Source organism: Pongo pygmaeus, chromosome 18, assembly GCF_028885625.2.
Source record: "Pongo pygmaeus isolate AG05252 chromosome 18, NHGRI_mPonPyg2-v2.0_pri, whole genome shotgun sequence".
Classification (NCBI taxonomy): Eukaryota; Metazoa; Chordata; class Mammalia; order Primates; family Hominidae; genus Pongo; species Pongo pygmaeus.
Genome location: NC_072391.2, coordinates 78,746,559 through 78,771,878, shown reverse-complemented (window position 1 = coordinate 78,771,878; position 25,320 = coordinate 78,746,559). Strand labels below are relative to the sequence as shown.

Here is a 25,320-nt window from a genome sequence, read left to right as displayed (position 1 = left end):
CCTGCTGTGTGACCTTAAGCATCAGCGGAGCCATCGGGGGGCGGCCCCGAGGGTCCCCCATGCCCACAGGTGCCTCCTCAGAATGGGAGCCGGCTGGGGCTCCTCCTGATCCTCTTTGATACCGTGCTTCCTGAGGGGAGTGTGTCCTGTTCCGCTTCCACCCCAAGGTGGAAGGGGAGCTGTCTGGCCGTCCCTGGAGAGTTCTAGAGAAAGCCCTTCCCAGGTCCAGGCTATAAGGAGACCCACCCTCTCCCAGCACAGCCACGTGGCTTCTTTCCCACCCTCTGCGTCAATAAAGGCCGGTTCTGGGGAAAGCTTCAGCTCCGCATCTGCTCTGTTCCCAGCACACGCCTGGAAACACCTGCAGCTGGCTGGGCTCTGCCCTGCGTCCCTCCAGCACTGGGCTGGCAACTGAGAGGGGAAGGATGAAAGACGAGTCTGAAATCACGGCTGGAGACCCAGGAAGAGGCAGCTCCCACAGTCTGAGGCCCCAGTAACTGCCCCCGATTCCCCCGGTGACTGCTCAGCAGGCAAGGACCGTGCCTGGAGGGAAGCTTCCGGAACATTCTTCATCCAGGTGGACGGGGGTGTTACCTTTGAGCCAGGGACTCTGGCTCTGACCTCCCCGATCACATGGTGAATCACATTTCCACATACTCACGCTGGTTGTTTTTTTAATTAAGAGATTTTAAAAAAACAGCTAATAAATAAGTCATCTTCCCTAAGACTTCCTGAGAAGCACCAGTGTACAGGCGAGGCCTGAAACATGAAACGGCGGGTGATAGGCCGTGTGAGTCACAGGGCAGGCCTGGGCCCTGAAGCCACGTGGGTCACCTGCAATCCTGGCGCCGGCTGCTGTGCGAGCCAGCAGGTGACTCGCCCCTTTGAGCGCTGGTCTCCTCAGCTGTGGCTTCTGCGACGTGCGTGTTGCTTCGTGTATGTTAGGCCCTCATATTCGGCAGTTTGTTGCTGCCATTGTTATTACTGTTGGTGTTTATATTTACTGTGAAGCTCAGTTTTCCCATGCGGAGAGTGGGAACGAGCAGACCTAACTCGCCACACTGCCGGAAGATTCAACAAGGCTGGGACCGGGCAGCTTGCGCCACGCTGGCTGCTGTCCTGATGCCCTTGTCATTGTCACCATAAAGAGGACAGCCCCTTGGGTCACACGGTACACACTTCGTGCCCCACTCCAAGTGCTTTATATTTCGTACTTCGTTTAATCCTCACAAAGACCCGAGGAAGTGGGCGGCATTCCCATCTGCATTTTATAGTCCAGACAACAGGTAATGACACGTAACGACTGGTAACAGGTAACGCAGAGGGTGAGTGACCCCAGAGCTCCGGCCTGTGCACCCGGGCACAATAACCCCTTGCACAGATGGCCCCAGTCCAGCTCCCACTGCTGCCCTCAGACTGCACTCTGATGCTGGAGGAGGGCCCTGGAGGAGAATTCGGTGTGGTGGCTCTATCACCCCTGAAGTGTCTGTGTGCCGGGACCAGGATCATGGCCCTAGGTCCTCTGTGAGGACGTACAAGACCCTGGAGGGGCAGGAACTCGGGTCTTCCAGCTCCAACCTGCAGCTTCCCCCGACTCAAGCTTCCAGTGACCCCCGCCGGCGGCTCCTCCCTGCATTCTGGTCCTTTCCAGCCCAGAGCCCCTTCCAGGGGCGCAGGGAGCAATGCCCTCCTACTAAAGGGGCATCTTCATCTTCTCGCTCACAGGCCCTCCTCCTAGGCCGCTCCCTTCTCTCTGTGTGTCTGTCTTTCTGGGTCTCTCTCTCCCACGTACCCCCACCTCACACAGCTCCCCGTAACCCACTCTCCCTTTCCTCCCCATTTCTCCCCCACCCCCCACGACAACTTCCGCTTCCCCTCCTCTTCCACATCCTGCCTCTTGTCCTCCTTATCCCGGCTGCCTGCCATTTCCGTGGTCTATTTTTGCCAGGCTTTGTCTTTGTTTCTCTTCCCCCCTTTTTCTCCAGGGCCCTCCCTTCCCTCCCGTTTTGCCTCCTCCTCCCAAGGCGCCTTTGTCCCCAGGCCCTCTCGAGGGCCTGCATAGCCTGGCCTGGCCAGCAAGGCCCGGCCCTGCTAGCAAGGCCCAGCCGGCCAGCACACTCGCTCCCGGCCACCGCGATGCCAATGAAACCCCTCCGTGCTCTGCAGCCAGAGGAGGAAGGGGGAGCCTGGGCAGAAGGGACACTTTTTCATCTTCATCGCTAACAGAGGTGCTCATGGCCGAGTGGCCACAGACAGAGGGACAGAGGACTCAGCCAGGAGCTGAAGGCACTCAGGCATGTGTCTCGAAGCCAGCTGTTGACTAATAACACTGAACACTGCACCATTTTCAACCCATGAAGTTAATTTAAGAAAAAAATGAAAAACAATGACACCCGGAGAGGACATGGCAGTGTGAAAATAAGGACACTTGCGCCCTGTGGATGGCATTACAGATGGGCTCCACTCTGCGGGAAAGCAAGAGAGCCTCATCGATATCCAAAGCCATCAAAATGTTCATACCCCTGTGGCCAACTAATCTCCCTCCTGGGAATTTTTCCAAATGATCTTTCATCATCAAAAAGAAAGGATAAAAATGCTACAGGCACGCAGATATTCACTGTGGCACACTCAATTGAGGAAGAAAAGCAGGAAACGGCCTTAGTATCAAACCAAAGGGAGATGGTTTCATGAAAAATGGTGTGACACAAAAGATGATCACGTGGCCACTAAAAAGTTCCATCACGGCAAAGACTGGGTAAAACATCATCTCCGCTGATGACGGTAGAGGAGAAAATGGAAAGAAACCAGCATGTTCACTGTGCCTGTAACGACATAAAAATACGTGTACAGATGGGCCAAGACCAAGAGGAATAAGTGGAAAATCGATACAAGTAATCCTTAGTAGCCAAATCCATCCAGCTCCCGAGTTCAGACAGGGAAGGGTGCCAAATGATCCAGATCCATGTGATTCTGGAGTTGGGGACGTCAAGCGGCAACAGTTCGCCAAGTGAGGAATTTATCTGAAAATACATCCAAACCCATTCAGCTGGTGTATACTTGGGTAAGGTAGGATTTCCATACTTGGGTGAATTCTATGAAGAGGTTTTTTTCATCTTCTTTTAAATTATCTTCCATGTTCCACTGATACTGTTTTTGCAACTAAATAAAGGAAAATCAGAATTCTCGTGTCCAGGGCTTTGGAGCCAACAGAGGGCTTTCCCACACATAATCTTCCCTGAGCCTCACAAAATCTCCGTAAGGAAGCAGGACAGGGAGTTTTACTAACCCCATTTTTACCAAGAAAACGAGGAATCAGAAAGGGTGTGACTTCCCCAGAGTCTCACACAGCCATACGGTGATAGAGACGGGACTCAAAAGGCAAGGGCTGGCTCAGCCCTGTCCTCACCCAGCTCTTGTGAGGCCAACCCCAGACACTGGCACTCCAGACCCCTAGACATCTCTGGAGCCATTGCCCTGTGATGGGTGACACCGTTCCTGAGCCCTCACGAGGATAATGCCTACAAGGGCAATGGCCAGACCCCACATGGATCAGGAACAGGCACTTACCACAAAACCTCTACCCCAGTCTCTCAGCTCAGCCCGCGCAGCCCAAGAGCCAAGACTACACAGTCAAGCAGTCACCAGTTCAAATCTCGACCCCTCCACTGTGTGCAGGCTGGACCCCTTGGAGCCTCCACACAGCCAGGAGAAAAACTGGAATGACACAGGGGAACCTCTTAGGATCACTGGATAAAAGGAGAAAGTGTGTATTCTGCACCCAGTTCGATGCCTGCCCCATCTCAAGTGCTCCCTATGCCGCCATATCCTCCTTGGGGCCTGTGCATTTGCTCTCCTTGTCTGGAATGTTCTACCCAGACACCCCAGGGTGGCTCCCTCCTTCACCCTCCTTCAAGTTTCACATCAAGTGTTAGCCTGGTAGAGGACTGGCCACGCCACAAACACCTGCTCCCCTTACCCTGTGTGGGTCTTGTCTTCTTCAGGGCCCTGATTCCCCCTGACATGCTAGGCATTTGGTTTTTCATTTTGGAGACAGTCTCCCTCTGTCGCCCAGGCTAGAGTGCGATGGTATAATCCCAGCTCACTGCAACCTCCACCTCTCAGGTTCAAGCAATTCTCCTGCCTCAGTCTCCCGAGTAGCTGGGATTACAGGCACACACCGCCACACCCAGCTAATTTTTGTATTTTTAGTAGAGATAGGGTTTCACCATGTTGGCCAGGCTGGTCTCGAGCTCCTGAGCTCAAGCAATCTCCCCACCTTGGCCTCTCAAAGTGCTGGGATTACAGGCATGAGCCACCACGCCCGATCCATGCTAAGCATTTGTATGCTGGTTTGTTACAATAGCACCAGGCCTCGGCACTGGGCTCTCCTGACCATGAGAACAGAAACATCATTCACTGTGATGCTGTATTCCTTGCACACAGTAAGAGCACAGAAAACGAATGAATTAACTACTAATTAGTAGTGATGACTGTCAGAGAGGAACAGGAAACTTTAGCTACACCTAACCTCTTACAGTCCCTGAGGGATGTCAGGCTCCTTGGGACACTGCAGGCCTCTGGCACAGGCATGCAGGCATGTCCACAGGTCTCTTGCCCTCTCTCACTTCCCCTCTCACTCCCCAGGGACCCAAAGGGCACCAGTCCAAAGGCTGGTACGGAGAAGATATCAAGAATCCCGGTGGCCGGAAACACACGAAAAACTGTCTTTCTGCAGCAGAAACTGCAGATTTCAGGACATCACTGGATTCTGAACCCCTAGAAGAGGTCAAATTCCTAGCACTGGAGAGCTGGGGAAGTTCCCAAGACTCTCCTTCCCCTGTGCCTCCTCCTGCCAGAGTGGGCATTTGCCAAAACCTCCCCTGCAGTGAAGGGCCCTTCGCTGGGCACTTCGCACACATCGCAGATCAGCTCTCTCCCCCTGCCTGAACTAGCCTTGGCAGTGCCGTTTCACGGAGAAGGGAGGGGGGCTCCATAAAACCAGAAGCAGGAGCCAAGGCCGTCCCACGGCTGGGTCCTGGGAGAATGACGGCCTCGTGGGTCTGTTTGGTGACAGGGTATGTTGGGTTCCTGCACTCTGCAAAGTCACACACTTGTAAAGTCTTCCAGACCTCCGGGTACAGTGGCACTTTTGGAAAGAGGGACTCACAAAGGAGACCTCTCCTGCTGGTCTCTCACCCAAGCCCCTGCAGCCAAATGATGTACCTGAATAATACGCTCTGACTACCGGGGAGAGAAAAGTACCAGTGTATTGTGGGTCTGGAAGCCCACTCCTTTCATCAGGACCTGGAGCCTCTGCAGGTAAAGTCCCCCTCTGTGGGGAACAAGCACTACCTCCCCTCTTCACCCACCAACTCCAGCTCCTCCTCTCCTGTGCACATAGAAGTCACCTCCTCCAGGAAGCCCTCCCTCACCCCTCAAGTCAGCCTCCGAGTGCACCATCAGCATCTGTATGGGCACATCGTACCCCTCCTTGCCCACCTTTCCTCATGCCACCAGCTAGGGACGTGAGCTCCCCAAGGCCTTGGAACAGCTGGGCCTTCATGGCTGCATCTCCTGTGCCTGAGAATATGGACAGGACAAAGCAGACGATCAAACTGAAAAATGAATGAATAACAAAAGAATGAACGAATAGAATGAATGAAAGCAGAAAGAACGGGAAGAGACTGAATGAAAAAAAAAAACAAATGAATGAAAGAATGAAGCATGAATGAAACTCACAGGGAGGACTGAAAGGCCATCTCTCCCAGTGCCCACCAGAGTCAGGAAGCAAAGTCCAGCATCAATGACAGTGGCTCACATCTGATTCTACAGTGGCAACTACATCGCTCTGCCAGAAATTATTCTCTCCCCGTCTTCCAGATCACACTGGGCCTGCAGAACAGCGAAGAGCCAGGAGCTGGGGGGAGAGTTCCCGAAGAGGAATACAGAGGTTCTGTGCCCTCCCAAGGATCTCCTGAAAGTCACAGGAGCCTCCCTGGTGCTGGGGTAAAGCAAGAAAGCTGATGACTGCCCAGGAGCGCCACCAAGGAGAAGGGGCACACAGAGAGGGGATGGGGGAAGGAACTGGCATGTCACCCTTATAGCAGTCCCAGGAGACGCATATCTCCACTGTTTCGGGGAGAACCAGACACAGAGGAGGCCAACAATCAAAACTTGCAGATGGAATGAGTAGATGACTACAATGATGGCTAACAGCACACTCCCTCTGTGCATCGGGCCCAGTTCTAAGCACTTCATATGTATTACTCATTTAATCCTCCCTGCAACCCAGTGAGGTAGACACTATTATGCCCAGTTTAGAGACAGGGAAACTGAGGCACAGAGACTCTCAGCGGGTGACCCAAGGTCACCCACTAGGAAGTGGAGGAAGTGGAGGAAGGGGAATTTAAAACCCATGCAGACTGACTCTGGAATTTGAGCCCTTAACCCCCTACCGTCACACTCTCTCAGCTTCAGTGTGCTACGGTCACGGAGCTAGTCAGAACCATAGCAACAATAACAATGTACTCATCTTTAGTATGCTAAGGTCATGCAGCCAATAAAAAATAATAATAATACTCTCAGTTTACTATGCAAATGGCGTCTTGCCAACAACAATAAACAACAAAACAACAATAAATAAAAATAAAATAAAATAACAATTAAAGTAAGATGTGAGGCTGCCAGGGCATCCCAATGGCATCTCCAGGTTGCAAAGAGCAGAAGCCGAGAGCAGTCATTCCATGCAAGAAGAGGCATTCGAAGATTGTCTAGTAACCGTGTTTGCAGAGCCGGAACATCCTTTTTGTTTGTTGATAGGGGATGGCTCCGAGATGCTGCTGGGCTAAGCCCCCTGAAGCTGCTCTCTGGCACCACAGCTCTTGAGCCTTTACTCTGTGCCAGGCACCAACCAAACACTTTGCATGGCTTTTTTCCTTTAATCCTCACACAGACCCTGTGAGAGTGGTGCAAGGAAGCCACAGTTTGCAGATAAAGCAAGCTGAGGCTCAGAGTGGTTAGGTGACTTGCCCAGTGTCACAGAGCTAGGAAAAGACATCTGAACTCACCCGCTCTCTGACCACAAAGCCCAGAGCCTTGCGCTCTGGCTCTGTCTTCCTTCGCCTTGGGAGAGGAGGAGCTGCCTGGAAGCCACGCGGGCCATGCTGCCCAGCCTGCCCATTCCCGCCAAGCCGGCCCGCTTGGCAGGCCACAGGCCCGGAACCCCTCACTTCAAAGTGATTCACCCTCAGGGGCTGTGTGGTTTGGTCTGGAGCCTCGGGAGTGGAGCAGTCAGAGCCCCACTCGGCCCTGACCACCCAGGTTTGAAGCGGGTTCCCCAGGACCTCAGGAATCCAGGTGCCAGCTCACCGCGACTGCCCAGGACAGCCTTGCTTAGCAGAGGCCACCATTTCTCAAGAAGTCATGCTGGGGCTCCCAGGTAGAGCAGTGAGGCTCAGGAGGCACGGGAGGGTGGGGAGGGGGCACCCCAAAGTAGCCCCCACCCCCACCCCCGGTTCACTAGAAGCCTCACCCCTGCAGGGCCTGTTCTGGTTCTCAGGGGCCCCCGTGACCAGAGGCCAAGCACAGCCCAGCAGGCGTCCCCTTCTGTTTCTCCGAGGCCTGGTGTCCAGAGAAACGAAGCTGCGCCAGCTGCCCCCACCCCAGTCCCACGCTCCTTCCAGAAGCTTCCCTCATAGCGCTCAACGCCCAGTGCGGTTATCGCCTGCCGTGCGCCTTTGAACCCCAGGAGGCCGGGGAGTATGGAATGTGTGATGCCTGAGGTCAGAGCTCCAGTTTGATTTGAGCTGGGTTGAGATGAGGGGAAAATGGCCAAGAACAACTCACTCATTTACTTCATTTCCAGGCTTGGCGGCTGTTGGGGCCGGGCTTCCAAACCAAGCTGGCTTTGGCCAGGACATCTGCAACAGTGCCGGCCACCAGGCACAGCTGGATTCGCTTAGGGAGTTAAGAGCCTTCAAGTTCTCTTAAGAAATTAGTTCCTGGGGAGTCTGGCTCTCTCTGGGGACCGGGCAATGGGCCGGCCCACTCCAGCCTCACCTCCTGTGGCTGAGGACACCCGGAAACTCTGTGGGACTGGAGGGACTCGGCGGTCTGCTTGGAGAGTCACTGTGTGCACTCAAGTGCAAAGTGGCCCGGCCCTGGGCATCCCTCCTGAATGAACGCCAGCGAGGACCCGAAGTGCAATTTCCTAGTTGCCACTGCATCTCAGGGCCTAGGATGTATGAGGTGAATTAGAAAAGAAACCCAAGAACAAATGGATGATCCTTGGTTTCCACATCTGTCAAATGGGCGTGATCATATCTACCTCCCAGGGCTGCTCTGAGGCCTAGTGGACGAAACAGATGCAAGGCCCTGAACACAGAGCACACATGTTTGTCTCTGAATTAAGTCCATCAACTCCAGATCTCACAGCCACTTCTTAGGAACCTGAGTATCTCTGAGAAAGCCTGGCTGCGATGGAAAAGCCTCCCTTTCTTCCCCTAAGCCCATTCACGTGAGTCTGACACACCAGCTCACTCTGGCCAGCAGGCAACGAACGTGCAAACCAACATGCCAAGAACAGAGTGATGGCCTTGCGTGTGGCCTTTGGGAGCCCCTCTCTGCCTGTCAGGCCGGGTGCCAGGCTCTCACGCCCAACCCCTCAACCCTCCGCAGTAGGTCTGGGAGCTTACAATCATCGGTCCCATGACACACTCACAGCGCCTGAGTGACTCATTCGGGGAAGTGGCAGAATCCAGGGGAGAGCTGGGTACTCCCAGCTCTACAGTATGGTGGTCCAAGCAGGCCACGTGGTGCCACCCCAGCTCTATCATTCATTAGCAGTACCACCTCCAGCAAGCTCTTTTGCCTCAGCTTCCCCTTCTGCATTTGGGAATAATAAGACTACCTATTTCATCAGGTTGTTCCCTGTCTACGAAAAATTGTACTCACATAACTAAATAATACCTAAAATTCTCAAAAAAGGATCTGGCATATTATAAGTGCTCAGTCAATGTTAGCTCTTATTGTTATTTCCACGGGCTGCCTAAACATAGAGCTAAATAAATAGGCCATCAGCTCCCACTGAGTCGGGAGGGACATCAGAAGGGCTGTGGTAAGAAATTACCTCCAGTCTTCCGAATGGGAATTCTCCACCCAGGCCACACTGTAGAATCACCTGGGGAGTGTCTACAAGCTGGGACGTCCAGCAGTCCACAGGCACAGCTGGTTTGCATTTTCATGAACCAGAACCACTTGCATTATTATCAGCTTTCCACAATTAGAATTGTAAAATAGCTCAAAGAAAACGAAAGGTGGAAATAGCTCGGATGAGTGAGCTAGACAACACACCCAGGAATCTTTCTCCACCCATTTCAAAGTCGTTTGCAGTATTTCTTGACAGATATGAGCTCACAAGGAGACGGATGCAGAACATATTATAGTAGGAAAATTTAGGAACAACTTAAATGTCCATCAACAGGAAACTAGCTTAATACATTCTGGTATACATATGCAATAGAATACTCCACATCTATTCAAGTAAATAATGTCGGAATAAAAAATAAGACGTCTGAGTCCCATACACAGCAAATGAATCTCAACCTCTGGGGGTGGAGTCAGGCATCAGGACATTTTTTTAAGCTCCTCAAGTAATTCCAATGCGCAGCTCAAGTTGGAAACTGCGGCTCTAAACTCACCCAAGAAAGCCTTGGACAGAAAAAAAAAGAGGTTTTCAGGGGCAGGAGGAAGGCATGAGGGGAGGGAGGGAAAGAGGCAGGGAAGAGGGTATATCTGAGCAGAGCCCACTCCTAGGAGGGGGAAAAGGACAGAGGAATAAGGAAGCCAAGAGTTAAATGAATGAGGACACCTGGGCAGGCAAGGATCAAAGGTAGAGTGAACCCCACACTTGTTTCAGAAGCCCACCTGGCATCTTCCAGCCCCATCCAGAGCACACCAAGTATTGCATGCGCACAATGTTTCCATCGCTTAGCGTCTACAGGAGTCCCATCAATGGCCTTAAACTAGCCGGGTCTGTGTGCACCAACTGCAGCAGAGAGCCGGAGATGATTACCCAATGACCCCACTACAAAAACCCACTCCTGCCTCAAGTCCCCCACCCTCATGGCCCAAGGGGGAAGAGGAGATGCTTGTACTGGGCGGGGAGGTTGGTTTTGCAGCCAGGTAATCGTTCTCCATTAGAGCCAAAATGGAGCCCAACCTGCAACACTCTTCGTTCGGTGCGTCAGGGAGGCGGGTTGCCATGGCAGCCACACATCCCAAACCTCGGCCAGAGCCAGGGCTTGCTGAGCTGCACCAGGCCTCCTTCACAGGCGGTTTTGGCTTCCCGTGCCTCCCAGAACCCTTCCTCAGGCTGGCAAGTGGAACTCCACCCAGCTGCTGCAGCCTTTTCACCAAATCTGACTTTGCCAGAAGGAATGGGAACGGGCGAGGTCCGCCAGGGAAGGGCGACTTCCACCTGGTGGGCCCCTGAGCTGACCTGGAGTTGGTGAAAAAAGATGATGGCCAAGGATACCTGAAACTATCTTGGTGACTTGGCAAAAACGCTATCTGGTTTGTTCGCCAATGAATCACATCTGCAGAAACCCCAAGACACAGTAGGTGTTTAACAAATATTAACTAATTTATTAAGCTTGAAATGATTACATACAGGATTGAACTAAACTGGATGCCACCTTACACAAGTTCCCAGTTTATGACAAAATATGTTGGGTGGAAAACATAAAATGCAGACAATTCCATCCCCTTAATTTCAGTCCTTTGATTTGGATAAAGATCGCCACTATCTGCCTGGACAGATAACATGCTGCAGGACGGGTTGCGAAATTCTAGAAGCAGAGTTTATAAACCGCTGTGCTACATAAATAGCAAAAGCCATAAGTGACCAACCCTGAGGATAGCTGGAGGAGGGGATGGCCGAGAAAGGTCCCCAGACTGGACGTTGGGCAAGGCTGCTACTCCAGGCAGCAGGCCTCAATGGGCCCAATCAATCCCCACAAAACAGTGGGCAGCTGGGGGAGGGTCAGGGAGAGGAAGAGGAAGAGGTTGGGGGAGGGAGAGAGAGAGGCAAGCCAGCAGGCACTTCGGTTTTCAGAGCTGCCACTTTCCTGAACGTATTAGAGCAGACACAGCTCTCTCCTCTCCCTCAGAGTTAAGGCCAAAGTTCTTACAAGGCCCTACACCATCTGACCCCACTAGTGACTCACAGAGCTCACCTCCTGCCACCCTCCTCAGGGCACATTCTGCTCCAACCACATTTACCTCCTTGCATTCCTAGAAAAAAAACAGGTAAATTCCTGCCCCAGGGCCTTTGCACATGCTGTGGATGGCTGCTTTACCTGCTTTAGCCCCTGCCCCACGGCCTTTGCACATGCATAGCTTCCTCCCTTATCTTTTTCAAACCTGCTCAAGTGTCACCTCTCATCCAGCTTTTCTTTGGTCACCCTATTCCAAATGCCACCACACACAGACGCCACACCCTCCCCATTCATCCAATACACCTGTCCTCCCTCGTCTGATGGTCTCCTCCACAGCACTTAGTGGCAGCAGACAAGATTCTATATTTCCGTGTTACTTTCCTCTCCTCCAGTAGAATGGGGGCTCCAAGTAGGCCAGGATGATGCCTCCTTTGCTCCGTGCCTGCAATGCTGCCTGGTGCACAGTGGGCGCGCCACCGCCATCTACTGAACGGACGAGCAAGCAGGCACACCCGTGTGCACCAACAGCATCCCATGACTTGCCTCACTGACCCCAGGGCTGACCCTGTGAGTCAGGCCCTATCTCACCCCCATTTTACAGTTGGGAACGGGCTCAGCTTAGGATGTGGTGGAGCCTGGATTCAAACCCAGCCCCAGTGACTCCGAAGCCTGGGTTTGTCATCTTCTCCAGCAATGGTAAGATGCAGCCTGCATTTCCTGCCCAAAGCACATTATGCTCCCAGCTCTCCCTCTTCCTGTCACTGTGAAAGGGATGCTCCTAGGTGGGGGAGGGGCAGGCGCTTCCCCAACACACACCGTCCTCCTGGGACACACACGTCCACCAGGCTCAAGTGGGATCAGAGGTCCTCTCTCCAGGAGCTACTTAGCAGGTGACCAACTCCCAGTCTGCCCCATGACTTAAAAGGCCCTCCGCTGTCTCACCCTCCCCTCCAGGAGCTCGTCCTCCAGGTACTCAGGCGCCCAGCACCCCTCCAAAGCCAAGCACCCACTCACCTCCAGGCCTTAGACTCCCTGTCCACCAGCCTCACTCTCCCCTGCTATGATAGACACAATAATGGCCCTAATCATCCTACTGCCTCCAACCTGTGACTATGTGGCATGGCAAAGGGACTCTTAGAGTTGCTTAAGCTGAGGTTCGTGAGACGGAAGGTTTCCCTGGATGATCTGGTGGGCCCAGTGTAACCACAGGGTCCTTATAAGAGGCGGCAGGGACAGGACCGGTGGCTCATGCCTGTAATCCCAGCACTTTGGGAGGCCAAGGAGGGTGGATCACTTGCGGTCAGTAGTTCAAAACCACCCTGGCCAACATGGTGAAACCCTGTCTCTACTAAAAATACAAAAATTAGCTAGGTGTGGTGGCGCACACCTATAATCCCAGCTACTCAGGAGGCTGAGGCACGAGAATCACTTGAACCCGGGGGGCAGAGGTTGCAGTGAGCCAAGACTGCGCACTGCACTCCAGCCTGGGTGACAGAGCGAGATTCCCTCTTAAAAAAAAAAAAAAAAAAAGAGGGAGGCAGGAGGGCCAGAGCCAGAGGAGATGTGAAGACTGAAGCAGAGGTTGAAGTGATGCTGCCACGAGGGAAGGAATGCGAGCAGCCTCTAGATAACGGAAAAGGCAACAGACCCTTCCCTTATGCTTCCAGAAAGACCACAACACCTCGACTTTAGGCCCTACGAGACTCACTTTGGACTTCTGACCTCCAGAACTGTAACATGATAACTTTGTGTTGCTTTAAGCCACAAAGCCTGTGGTCATTTGTCATAGCAGCCACAGGAAACTAGTGTACCCATCCCCCCAAGCCCTCAGCTGAAACAGCACCCTCTGGGAGCTGCTCTGGCACTGGCATGGCCCCATCCCACGCAGATGCTCCCTGGACTTCCTCTTTCATAATTATCTGTCAGTGTTACTTAGTCAAGCTCTGAAGCCATCAGCTCACATTCAATTTCAGTCTCCGCTTCTCCCAAGCTGTGTAACGTTGGGAAAGCTTCCCAGCCTTCCTGAGCAGCCCTGTCCTCATCTGCTACACACAGTCACTCAAGGTCCTCACCTGTACACCTGCCATGAGGCTGGAATGAGGGAGCTCATGCAGAGACAGGGCCTGGCATGCTCAGACAAGGGTGACACTACAATCCGTACCATCTGCCAGACCATCAGGACAATGGAGACTGTGCCTGTCTCATCACCACATATTCCTAAGAGCCCCAGACGGTGCCCAGCTATCAGGTCTCAACAATATTTGTTGAATAAATGATGAGTCCCACAGCCATCAAAAATCTCAAACGCAAACAGGAGGGACAAACCGTGTGCAGTTGAGGGAGACAGCCGGGCCAAAGCCCTGAGGTGTGCACGGCTTCCCCAGCTCCATTCAATGGCCCACCACTAGTTCAAACTGGGCAGAGCAGGTCTCACCGATGCCAAAGCCACCCTGCAAAAACACTGCATTCAGCCTCAACTTTGGACCTCACCCTAACATCACACACAGCCTTCTCTCCCACTCTGCTTCAGCTGAGTCCCCACCAGGAAGGCCAAGGGGAGACTCCCTCCACGATGAGTGAGGCAAACCACCCCCGTCCTTTCCCAACAATGTTGGGGAAACTGATGTCATCATAACAGTCCCCTTGCACAAGGCGGCTGTAAAGGTAAAATGAGAGAAGGTGAATCAGTGTCTGGCATACAGTTGGCACCCCATAAATCCCAATTAGATAGTTTTTAATTATTTTACCCCATAGCAAACACATAAGTAGCAACGGGTGCCCCTTCCAAAATCACCTGCAAAACAACAGAGGGAGGCTGGAGCAGCAGAAGGGGTCAGGGCTTTGGACTCAGATGGAGATTTTATTATTATTTTTTGAGATAGTCTCACTCTGTCGCCCAGGCCGAAGTGCAGTGGCACGATCTTGGCTCACTGCAGCCTCTGCCTCTCGGGTTCAAGCGATTCTCATGCCTCAGCCTCCTGAGTAGCTAGGATTACAGGTGTGTGTCACCACGCCTGGCTAATTTTTTTATTTTTAGTAGAGATGGGGTTTCACCACGCTAGCCAGACTGGTCTCAAACTCCTGACCTCAGGTGATCTGCCCACCTCGGCCTCCCAAAGTGCTGGGATTACAGGCGTGAGCCACCACGCCTGGCCTCAGATGGAGATTTGAAGCTGAGAGAGCTTGGGTAAGTTACCTGACCTCTCTAACCTGTTTCCCTATCCATAAAATAGAGATAATATTACCTACCCCAAAGGACTGCTATGACCCAAGGAAATACTGCCTACCGCTCACTCTCATGTTAGAATCGCTCAGAAAAGGCTATGGCCCAGACCTCCCCCAGACCAAAGCCATCTGCATCTCTGGGGTGGGGCCTAGGTTTTGGGGGTTACGAAGATCCCCAGGTGATCCCATCGTGTGGCCAGGGCTGAGAACCACACATGCTTATGTGGACATGGCACAAAGTAGGCACTCAAGAAATCCAAACTTTCATCATTATTTCCAGCTGGCCAGGATTTTCTTTCATTCATTCAGCACACACTTGTAGAGTGCCTAATATATGCAAATGCAAATCAAATTTAAAATCATATGTTGGTTTTCAAGAGCTGGGGGTAGGGGGAAAGAGTGACTGCTAACGGGTACAGGGTTTCCTTCTGGGGTGACGATGTTTTGGAACTAGACAGAGGTGGTAGTGGCTAAATATCACTGAATTCTTCACTTTAAAATGGTTGATTTTATGTTATGTAAATCTCACCTCAATAAAAAAAGCAAAATAATAATAATAATAACCCAGACACGAAAAAGACAAATCCTATATTAACCCATTCATATGTGGTCCCTAAAGGAGTCAAATTCATAGAAAATGAAAAGAGAATGGTGGCTGCCAGGGGCTGGGAGAGGGGGACTAGGAGTTAACATTTAATGGGGGCAGTTTCAGTTTGAGAAGAAGAGAAAGTTCTGGAGATGGATGGGGGTGATGGTTGTGCAACAATGTGAATGTACTCAATGAACTGCACACTTAAAAATGGTTAAAATGGCCCATTTTATGTTATGTGTATTTTATCACCATTTAAAAAAAGGTCACATGCTGACAGTCCCTCAAGACATTCATTGCCCACCTCAGCTGCCTGTAGCCCCCACCTCCTTGCCACAGGAGATGACATCTTCCCAGTTTTTCCAGGCCAGCAACTTCGAGTAGCTGACCGCCCTCTTTACAAACAGGATGGAGGCTATGCATGTGTTTTCTCTGTGGGGCAAGGCCAGATTAAGCAAAGAAAACACAGCAGCTCCTTCCCCCTCCCCCCAGGAAAAACCCTGTCCGGTCAATAGCAGAACTAAAGAGCTGGTGCGCACTTTCACTTCCCGCTCGAGTGCCTGCGGGCCCGGCTTCTCCTGGGCGTCCAGCAAAGCCCAGACTTAAAGGTGTCAGGTGTTGTCCTCTCACCCTGCTTCGGGTGAGGACGGGTCTCCAACTGAGCTCCAACGAACAAGACGAGGCTGGGCTGGCTCCAGGAGGCAATTTCTGGCTGGGAGGTGGAGAAAAAGACCCAGAAGAAGGGCAGCGTGTGACAGAGGGACCTGAACCCCGGAGCCCTGGGTCTCCTGCTCCCCTCCCTGAGTGCCTCTGGGTATGGCGCTTCCAGGCTGGCCCTCAACGTCCACACCTATAGGAACAAGAGAACTGAATTCACGTGGGAAAAGCAAATGGGTTTATCTCAAGTGCCAACTTCTTCCCACCGGAAGGCTGTGGGGTGGCTGTGGCTCTGCAGGGCACCAGGAGGACCAGCAAGGGTTGGAGGGTGGAGGGGACCACACATGGTCTGTGCATTCACCATCCCTGCATGAGATCCCTTCCGTAATTCCTCAATGGAATTCCACGAATGTGCTTTCTGGATCTAGAACGCACTCGGTGGCCTCCCTGACCGACACATGTCCATCTGACCTTTGCTTGCATACCTGCTTTCTCAGGGAGCTCACTATCTTCTCCGGCAGGCTGCTCCTCTCCATACAGGAAACCAAAATCTCTGCCCTACAACCCCTTCCCAGGAGCTGCTGGCGCCATGCAGAACTGTCGGCTCCCTGTTCTACTCTACGGCTGGCTGATACCTTACCACTCCCTCTGCCCCTGTAAAAGCCTTGCTTCCTTCCACTCTGCTACATGTGAGGGGCTTCCAAAGGATGGCCTGTTCTGGAAGCTTGAGGGAATGTCCACGCAATGTGTCTCCCTGACCTGCCTTCGCCTTCCCAAGAGTGAAGTGGAGACTGGCCCTGGGATACTTTCTGGGGTGGAGGGGAGGGGAAGTGGCAGAGATGGCTAGCGTGGCCCATGCCAACATCCTATTCTGGCCTCCTCTCCCTTCTCAGTAATAAAATCCTGCTGCGGGGTGGGATTCATGACTCCCACTTACATTTCCCAGATGCTCTTGCAGCCGGGGATGCCACATGACGGTCTAGCCAGTAAGGTGAAAGCAGAAGTCTCCTTAACAGGGCAGAAGTCTTTTTCCACTCCCCTGCCACTCCCACTTTCTGCTAACTGGAATGCAAATGAAATGGTAAGATCCCATTTCCCACTATCTGGAAGGTAGGCAAAATGGCAGGAACTTGAGCCTCTCTTGGCCCATGAGGCAAGGTGCTAAGAACGAAAGAGCAGCCACATGGAGGGACCCTAGGCCCTCAAAGCCACAGGCCAGCCACGGCAATCCTAACATGACTTAGACCCTAGATTTCCTTTATATGAGAGAAAAAAACAAGCTTCTGCTGTGTTTAAGCTGCTGCATTTTTAAATATTATAAGATCCCTGAGCCTTACATGCAGGAGCAAGGAGTTCTGAGTTCTGATGACGACAGCCCAGCTGCCTTCACACAGGGAGGGCACCCACTGCCTTCAGTGGGAAAGGAGGGGACCTGGATGCACAGTCCACACCATGCCTTGTATCTACACCTTAAGAATTCAGGCTGGGCACGGTGGCTCACGCCTGTAATCCCAGCACTTTGGGAGGCCAAGGCAGGCAGATCAACTGAGGCCAGGAGTCCGAGACCAGCCTGGCCAACATGGTGAAACCCCGTCTCTACTAAAAATATAAAAATTAGCCAGGCGTGGGTGTGGTGGTATGAGCTTGTAATCCCCGCTACTCAGGAAGCTGGGACAGGAAATTACTTGAACCTAGGGGGCAGAGGTTGCAGTTAGCCGAGACCACACCACTGCACTCCAGCCTGGGCAACACAGCAAGATTCCATTTCAAAAAAAAAAGAGTTCAGGGCCGACATTTCCAAGCCTGATGTGTATCTTCAAAATCAGAGGATAGACACAACCAGCTGCCATTTTTCAAGCATCAACCATATGCCCAGGTGCTCAGCTCAAAGTGGCATGAATTAGCCCCATGAGATAAAAATGGTCCTACTATAGATGAAGCCTATAGAGGTCCACCAAGTTGAGGTTGAAACCCAGGAGTCCTGACCTCCAGGCTGGGGCTGGGGTCTTTTCATTCATCTTCACCGTCTCCTAAAGACCCTTAGGGAGCCTGAGAAGCTGAACTTGGCTGACGTTGGAAAGTAAGGACAAAAGAAAAGAAAGGGTGGGAGGGAGAAGAAACGGGAAATGGGAGAAACTCTTGGATTTCTGTAAACGGAGATTATCTATGAAGATGTTCACTGTGGCATTGTTTATAGCAGCAAAAATCTAGAAGCAATCTAGAAGACCATCAACAGAATGCATAAATAAATATGCCACGGCTTCTTCATACAATGAATCTCATATACAGAAAGTAAGCAAACTAAAAAGGCAAGTTGCACAAGAAGGCCCAAGTAATGATACTATTTATATGAAACTTTACAATCTAGGAAACATGGCCGCTCTGCAGACACCGGCGCCGTCAGGAACCCTGTTCTATCAGCCATGGTCAACCCCACTGTGTTCTTCAACACCGCGCCATCAGGAACCCTGTATTATCAGCCATGGTCAACCCCACTGTGTTCTTCAACACCGCGCCATCAGGAACCCTGTATTATCAGCCATGGTCAACCCCACTGTGTTCTTCAACACCGCGCCATCAGGAACCCTGTATTATCAGCCATGGTCAACCCCACTGTGTTCTTCAACACCGCGCCATCAGGAACCCTGTATTATCAGCCATGGTCAACCCCACTGTGTTCTTCAACACCGCGCCATCAGGAACCCTGTTCTATCAGCCATGGTCAACCCCACTGTGTTCTTTGACATCGCTGTCAATGGCGAGCCCTTGGGCCGCATCTCCTTCGAGCTGTGTGCAGACAAGTTTCCAAAGACAGCAGAAAACTTTCATGCTCTGAGCACTGGAGAGAAAGGATTTGGTCATAAGGGTTCCTGCTTTCACAGGAACATTCCAGGGTTTATGTGTCAGGGTGGTGACTTCACACGCCGTAATGGCACTGGTGGCAAGTCCATCTATGGGGAGAAATTTGAAGATGAGAACTTCATCCTAAAGCATACAGGTCCCGGCATCTTGTCCATGGCAAATGCTGGACCCAACACAAACGGTTCCCAGTTTTCCATGTGCACTGCCAAGACTGAGTGGTTGAACACAAGCACGTGGTCTTCGGCAAGGTAAAAGAAGGCATGAAGATTGTGGAGGCCATGGAGCACTTTGGGTCCAGGAATGGCAAGAGCAGCAAGAAGATCACTATTGCTAACTGTGGACAACTGGAATAAGTTTGACTTATGTTTTATCTTTTTTTTTTTTTTTTTTTTTTTTGAGATGGAGTCTCACTCTGTCGCCCAGGCTGGAGCGCAGTGGCGCGATCTTGGCTCACTGCAAGCTCTGCCTCCCGGGTTCACGCCATTCTCCTGCCTCAGCCTCCCGAGTAGCTGGGACTACAGGCGCCCACCACCATGACCGGCTAATTTTTTTTGTATTTTAGTAGAGACAGGGTTTCACCGTGTTAGCCAGGATGGTCCTGATTTCCTGACCTCGTGATCTGCCTGCCTCGACCTCCCAAAGTGCTGGGATTACAGGAGTGAGCCACCGTGCCCAGCAACTTGTGTTTTATCTTAACCACCAGACCGCTCCTTCTGTAGCTCAAGAGAGCACCCCTCTGCCCCATTTGCTCGCAGTATCTTAGAACCTTTGTGCTCTCGCTGCAGTTTCCTTTGGGTTCCATGTTTTCTTTGTTCCCTTCCATGCCTAGCTGGATTGCAGAGTTAAGTTTATGATTGTGAAATAAAAGCTAAATAATAACAACAAAAAAATCTAGGAAACATTATGGAGTGTTCTATGAGAGTATGTAGTTGTAAAAGTACAAAAATATGCACAAGAATAAACATCAAAGTCAGGGCAGAGAAAAGGAAGGGTTTGAAATCAGAGAAAGGTACATCAGGTATTGCAACTGGAATTGTTTATTTCTTCCGCTGAGTGGTTACATTGAAATATTATTTTATATCCTGCTTTGCATGGCTGAAACAGATCGTCATTTTAAAAGCAAAGGGAGAATATGCAGTTTATTGCATGTCAACTTTATCTGAAAGCAATTTTTTTAATGCACCTAGAGAAAAAGAGACAGAAAGAGAAAGAGACAGGAGGGAGGGAGGGACAGAAGGGAGGAAACGGTTCAGGCTTCCAGACACAGCATCCTCTCCTCGTGGCCCACCCTCCTCTCCAGAGGGCCAGCCATGCTGACCACAGCAGCTCCATTCACGAAGCCCCAAGGCCACGGTGAAGAGGGCCACTTGAACTCCATGTTGCTGAAGGCTCCTTATGTGAAGTGACATCCCAAACCTTCCAAAATGAGTTACCCTCAGGCCTGGCCACCCCCAGAACTACATTCAGTCCACCAGCAGTTCTGCAAAGACAAGCACTGGTCAGCTCCCTCCCCTCCCGCCCCCCATGGCTGGAGGCAGGGCAGCCAGGCTGGCAGGGCCTGGGCACAGAGACTGTCCTGGGCTGGCTCCCCTGGCACCAAGGAGGCAGGAAGGGTGTGCAGGAGAAGCAGGACCAGAGGAGAGGGAGCCCCAGGAGGAGGCCCCTCCGCAGGCGGGCAATGGTTCCTCCACTTCCCCCATCGTTCCCCTTCCACAGAAGTGTGGTGACACAGAAGAGACCACACAGTAAGAAAACACCAGGGGCTGGGGCTCCCCTGCTCCTCTGACCTGACTCAGTTCACCCCTGGGATCCTCACGCAGCACCTCCCACCAGAGGTGTCGTCTGATGGTAGGGAGAAGCCAGCATGAACCCCTCACATGAAGCAGAACTAGTGTGCGACCTGCCTACCTGGTGGCCCCCGGTAAGCACCAGATGAATGGAGGAAGGGAGTGAAGGAAAGAGAGAGTGGAGAAAGGAAGGGGGGAGGGAGGAATGGAAAAAGAGGGAGCGGGAGAAAGAAGGGGGAAAGAGAAGGATGGAGACAGAAGGGAGAGAGGGAGGGAGGGTAAGTCAGTGACAGACGACTCAACTTAAGGAGCAGCAGCTGGACTCCCACAGTCACCTTGCCCTCTCCAAGCTTGGGGGATACAAAGTCCACGCCCACAAGCTCTGAGCAGGGGGGAACCTGAGTACAGTGGGCTAGGAGGCTGGGGGAGTGGAAAGGCCATGCCCGGCCCGATGGGGTGGCCACACAGGAACACGGGCACAGCCAGGAGTGCCCGGTTGAAGGCCTGCCTCCACTTCTTTAGCTGTAGAATGGGGATGATCACAGGAAGCAGCACCTCGGAACTGTCTGGAGATCCCAGGAGCAAAGGGATGGGAGTCGTCTAGAGCTGAGCCAGGCCTGTGGTAAGTCACATAGAAATGTTTGCTTCTGTTGTTATTATTAGCAAATGGAAATCCGGAATTTTTTAGGGGAATGCTCCCAACTTTAAAGGCAGACAACTTATTGAAGCTTTAAGAAAAAAAAAAAAACACTGTGTGGGCCAAGTAAAACACGTCAGCAGACTGGACTTGGCCCATGGGTCAGCCGCTTGCAGCCTCTGCTCGATGCGTCCCTGCGTCCCCCAAAGACAGGCCCAAGTCCTATAGGGGTCAAAAATCACGAGTGAGATTTGAGATCACCCCATTCCAACACAAGCGTCCAAGCCCATGAATCCCTTAATGGGAAAAAAATATTTAAGTCAACCCTCGACCGACTCCCACACCAAAAGGACAGGAACTGCTAATTCTTACCCACCACATCCAAGTCTCCAGTTTTATTTCATAGGATGGAAAAAAAAAAAAAAAGACCTATTTTAAAAAGAAGAAAGGGAAAAAGAAAACCAACAAAGACAAATTCAAAAACGCGCCACTGCTGACTTGGGCAACAGCCTCTGCCGGGTCAAAGAGGAAAACAGCTCAGTCCTGAAATCCGTCTCAGACATGCAAATTACAGAGCGGCCCCTGCTGACACCCCCTGCCCTTTCTGTGTCATTCCCTCATGAGGAATGCAATTATATGCCCCCCCACGGCAAACACGAAGGAAGACACGTCAGTGACAGCTGCAGCCTGTTCACGTCGTCCTGTAGAGACAGAGGCCGACATAAGCACTTGCAGGCAGTGGCCACCAGCGCAGCAGGAGCTGAAGGCACTGACCTCAGAGGAGGCCGGGCAGGAGGCAGGGGCCACAGGCAGGCTGGTGTTGTGGCTGAAGGTGCTATATTCACTCCCATTTTATAGATCAGGATGCTGAGGGTATGCAGAGGAGATGGGATCTATGGAACCTTGGCCCACTGGATGCAAGGCGAACACGCTGTCCTTGCACCTTCAGGGCAAGCAGTTAAACAGACCAGCCCCTCAGACACTCACTGGGCAGCTGCGGTGTGGCCAAGCCCCAAAAGGAACAGGACAAAGTACTGGGTGCAGGGTGCAGATCACCACAGATGCCACGATGGGCCCCTGGATGTCCCTCCAGCCTCCACACCCCACTGTGCACCTCAGCCACCCCAGGGCCTCTGCACTCACCATCCCAACGGCCTCTCCACATCTGCACAGGACCACCTCCTGAGGGGCCTCCCATCTCTCCACCCCTTCACCCTGCCCCTCTACTGTCCTAGCACCTGCCACCTCTGAAGGGGCTCTGGTGATTCGCTGACACATTTGTGGGTGCCACCCCCAGTGAATGCTCAGGTTCCTGAGAGCAGGGCCCATGTTGGGGCACCCTAGGACAGGGCATGGCATGTAGCTGACACTCAACGGTGTCAAGTGAGTGGCTGTGTTCACTGCCTACCAGACCCAGGGGACCCCTGGGGAGATGAGCCACTCCTCCAGGCATGGGGCATGCCACACACAGGATACCAGAACGGGCAGCCGGATGAGCCACCACGAAGGACACTGGAAATAAGAACAGCTCATCTTCATGAAGCACTTCTGGGGTTCTGAGCCTTGTTCTCAAGTTGGTTCATACACCATCTCATGGAATCCTGACCACAATCCCAGGTCATAAACACTGTTGCTAATCTCATCTTATAGACGAGGAAACTGAGGCAGAGACATCATACAACTTGCCCAAAGTTACATATATACCAGAAACACAAATGCAATGAGTGAGATGTCAAAGATGGCGGGTGAAGATGTACCTGTGTGCACGTGCATACATGTGTACACTGAGAGCACATGTGCATGTGTGTAAGTGTGTGTGTACATGGCATATGCATTGAGTGCATATGCATGTACATGTCCATGAATCTGTGTGTGCACCTGCAGCAGTGCCCCCTGACCTGCGGTTTCACTTTCCGCGGTTTCGGTGACCCACAGTCAACCGCAGTCTAAAAAGATTAGGTGGAAAATTCCAGCCAATTCTTTAGTCTTCAATCCCACACTGTCCTGCTGCATCTTGTCCAGGACGTGAGTCCTCCCTCTGTCCAGTTTGTCCACACTGCATGTCCTAGCTGCCCGTGAGTCACTCAGCAGCCCTCTCTGTCATCAATTCCACTGCCATGGTATCGTGGTGCTTGTGTTCAAGTCACCCTTATTTTACGTATAAATTAAACTTTATCACCAGTATGTACGCGTAGGATGAAAAAGAGTCTATGTAAGGTTCAGTACTCTCCACCATTTCAAGCATCTACTGGGAATCTTGACACATATCCCCCAAGGATGGGGGGGACTACTGTATAACTGTGTGTGTGTGTGTGTGTGCGCATGTGTGTATGTGTACACTGGTATGTGTATTACATGTCTGCACATGTTATCTGTGTGCCTATGATCTGTGTGCATGTCTGTATACATGTGTATATGTACATATGCATGTACAAATGTATGTGCATGTACATGTGTATGTGTGCATGTATTTGTACGTGTATGTACATATGCACATGTATACACATACATGTACACGTGTGTATCTATACATATCTACATGTACGTATGTGTGCATGTGGGTATATTTATATGCATATATTGTGCCTGTGTGTATGTGTGTACAAGCAAGTATATATGGTATGTGTATATATATTTCTATGTGCGCATGTATGTGTACATGTATGTGTGTGCACATGTGGGTATATTTATATGCATGTATTGTGCCTCTGTGTATAGGTGTATACGTACATATGTATGCATGTATATGTGTATATGCACAAGTATGTCTACATGCGTTTATGTGTATGTGTGTGCATGTGGGTATATTTGTATGCACGCATTGTGCCTGTGTGCATGTGTGTATGCACATGTGTGTGCCTGTGTGCATGTGTGTATGCATATGTGTGTGCCTATGTGTATGTACACCAATCATAACGCTCCCTTTTCTTTCCCAAGAAAGGATTTCTTTTTGTACTGATCTTAGGAGTTTCAGGGCTACAGCAAAGAGATGACATGAGGAAGTCAAGAATTGTGTTTACTTACAAACTATATGGAACCAATATTTAATCATTTTCTACTTACAAAATCCCAATTTTGGCTGGGCACAGTGGCTCATGCTCGTAATCCCAGCAGTATGGGAGACCAAGGTGGGAGGATCCCTTGGGCTCAAGAGCTCAAGACCAGCCTGGGCAACACAGCAAGATCTCATTTAAAATCTTTTTTAATAGCTTTTTTAAATCTCAATTTCCTATGGCTCCAGCCAGTACAACCCCAAGACTCCACCTTCATGGTGGAGTCGAACCTCCAGGCGGCCTGTCAGCAGCGCCTGCTCAGATCCAGCCTTATTTTTAGCACTTTCTCCAGACAACCCAAGGGAAAAGAAAGCTGTTTTGAGGTCAAACTTCTGAAACATCTGTCTCTGTGACCCGGCCTCTGTGCAAACGCCACTACTCCCAGGACATGAAAAGCACCCTGCAGATGCCCAGAACCCCAGCCACCACAGCCAGCAGGCTGCACGTGCAAAGAAGGCTCTGGACACAAGCTGCCTGGACGGGGCGCCTGGATGGGGCACCTCTTGAACCGCTGGGGCCCTCTCCCAGCATCCCTGCAGCGCCTTTGTCTCAAATGTGGAAGCAGCAGAGAGCTGAGGCCAGGGGCCGCTTTATTTCCCTATTGCTTTCAACATCTTCTTTTCAAATTCTCTTTAAACTGAAACTGTCAAAAGTTGTGTCTGATAAATCTGAAGGTTGTAGAGGAAGTGGTTTGTTCTTCCTCCTGCTCATGATTTCTGCACAAGATAGTACACAGTACTTGGTGAACTGTCAGGCAAGGCAAGGGCTCCCAGTGAGGGCCGGAGGAAATGCAGGAGATCACTGAGGCCTGCTCTTTACCTGCTGCTGCTGTCAGACACCAGACAAGGTCAAGGGTGCAGCAGACAGGAGGAGCCCAAAGAAGGCCCTCCTCATCCCTCCCCATCCCACCCTCCAAGACATTCAGGGAAATGTTCAAACAGAACTGGCCTGGTGGCTCTGATACTCCACAGCAGCCTGGGTGTTGGGTGTTATTATCCCATTTTCCAGGTAGAGTTTAACTAACGTAATCAGAATGTAAATAACATGCTCAACTTAATTTAAATAACTAACTTGCCCAATGTCACACATAGTGAGTTTTCTGAAGAACTGTGAATCCACAGTTCAGGCAAAGCCTGAACCTAAGAAGGTCTGACTCCAAAGCCTGACGTCACCTGCCCTGGGAAGCCCTCTCTGGCCCCTCAGACCTTGGGTGTAGTCAGGTCCCCTCCTCTGTAATCTTGGTAACAGTAGCAATGACAGTGGTAACGGCAGTAATAAGAGCCCTCTCTTTTTC

General features: G+C 51.5%; 1 protein-coding gene and 1 pseudogene across 2 annotated transcripts in view; one reads left to right on the top strand and one right to left on the bottom strand.

Annotated features, from left to right (window-relative positions):
- Positions 1-25,320, bottom strand: part of CMIP (c-Maf inducing protein) — a 269,517-nt gene that overhangs the window by 219,409 nt on the left and 24,788 nt on the right. The window lies entirely within an intron of this gene.
- Positions 15,246-18,902, top strand: LOC129015025 (peptidyl-prolyl cis-trans isomerase A-like; annotated as a pseudogene).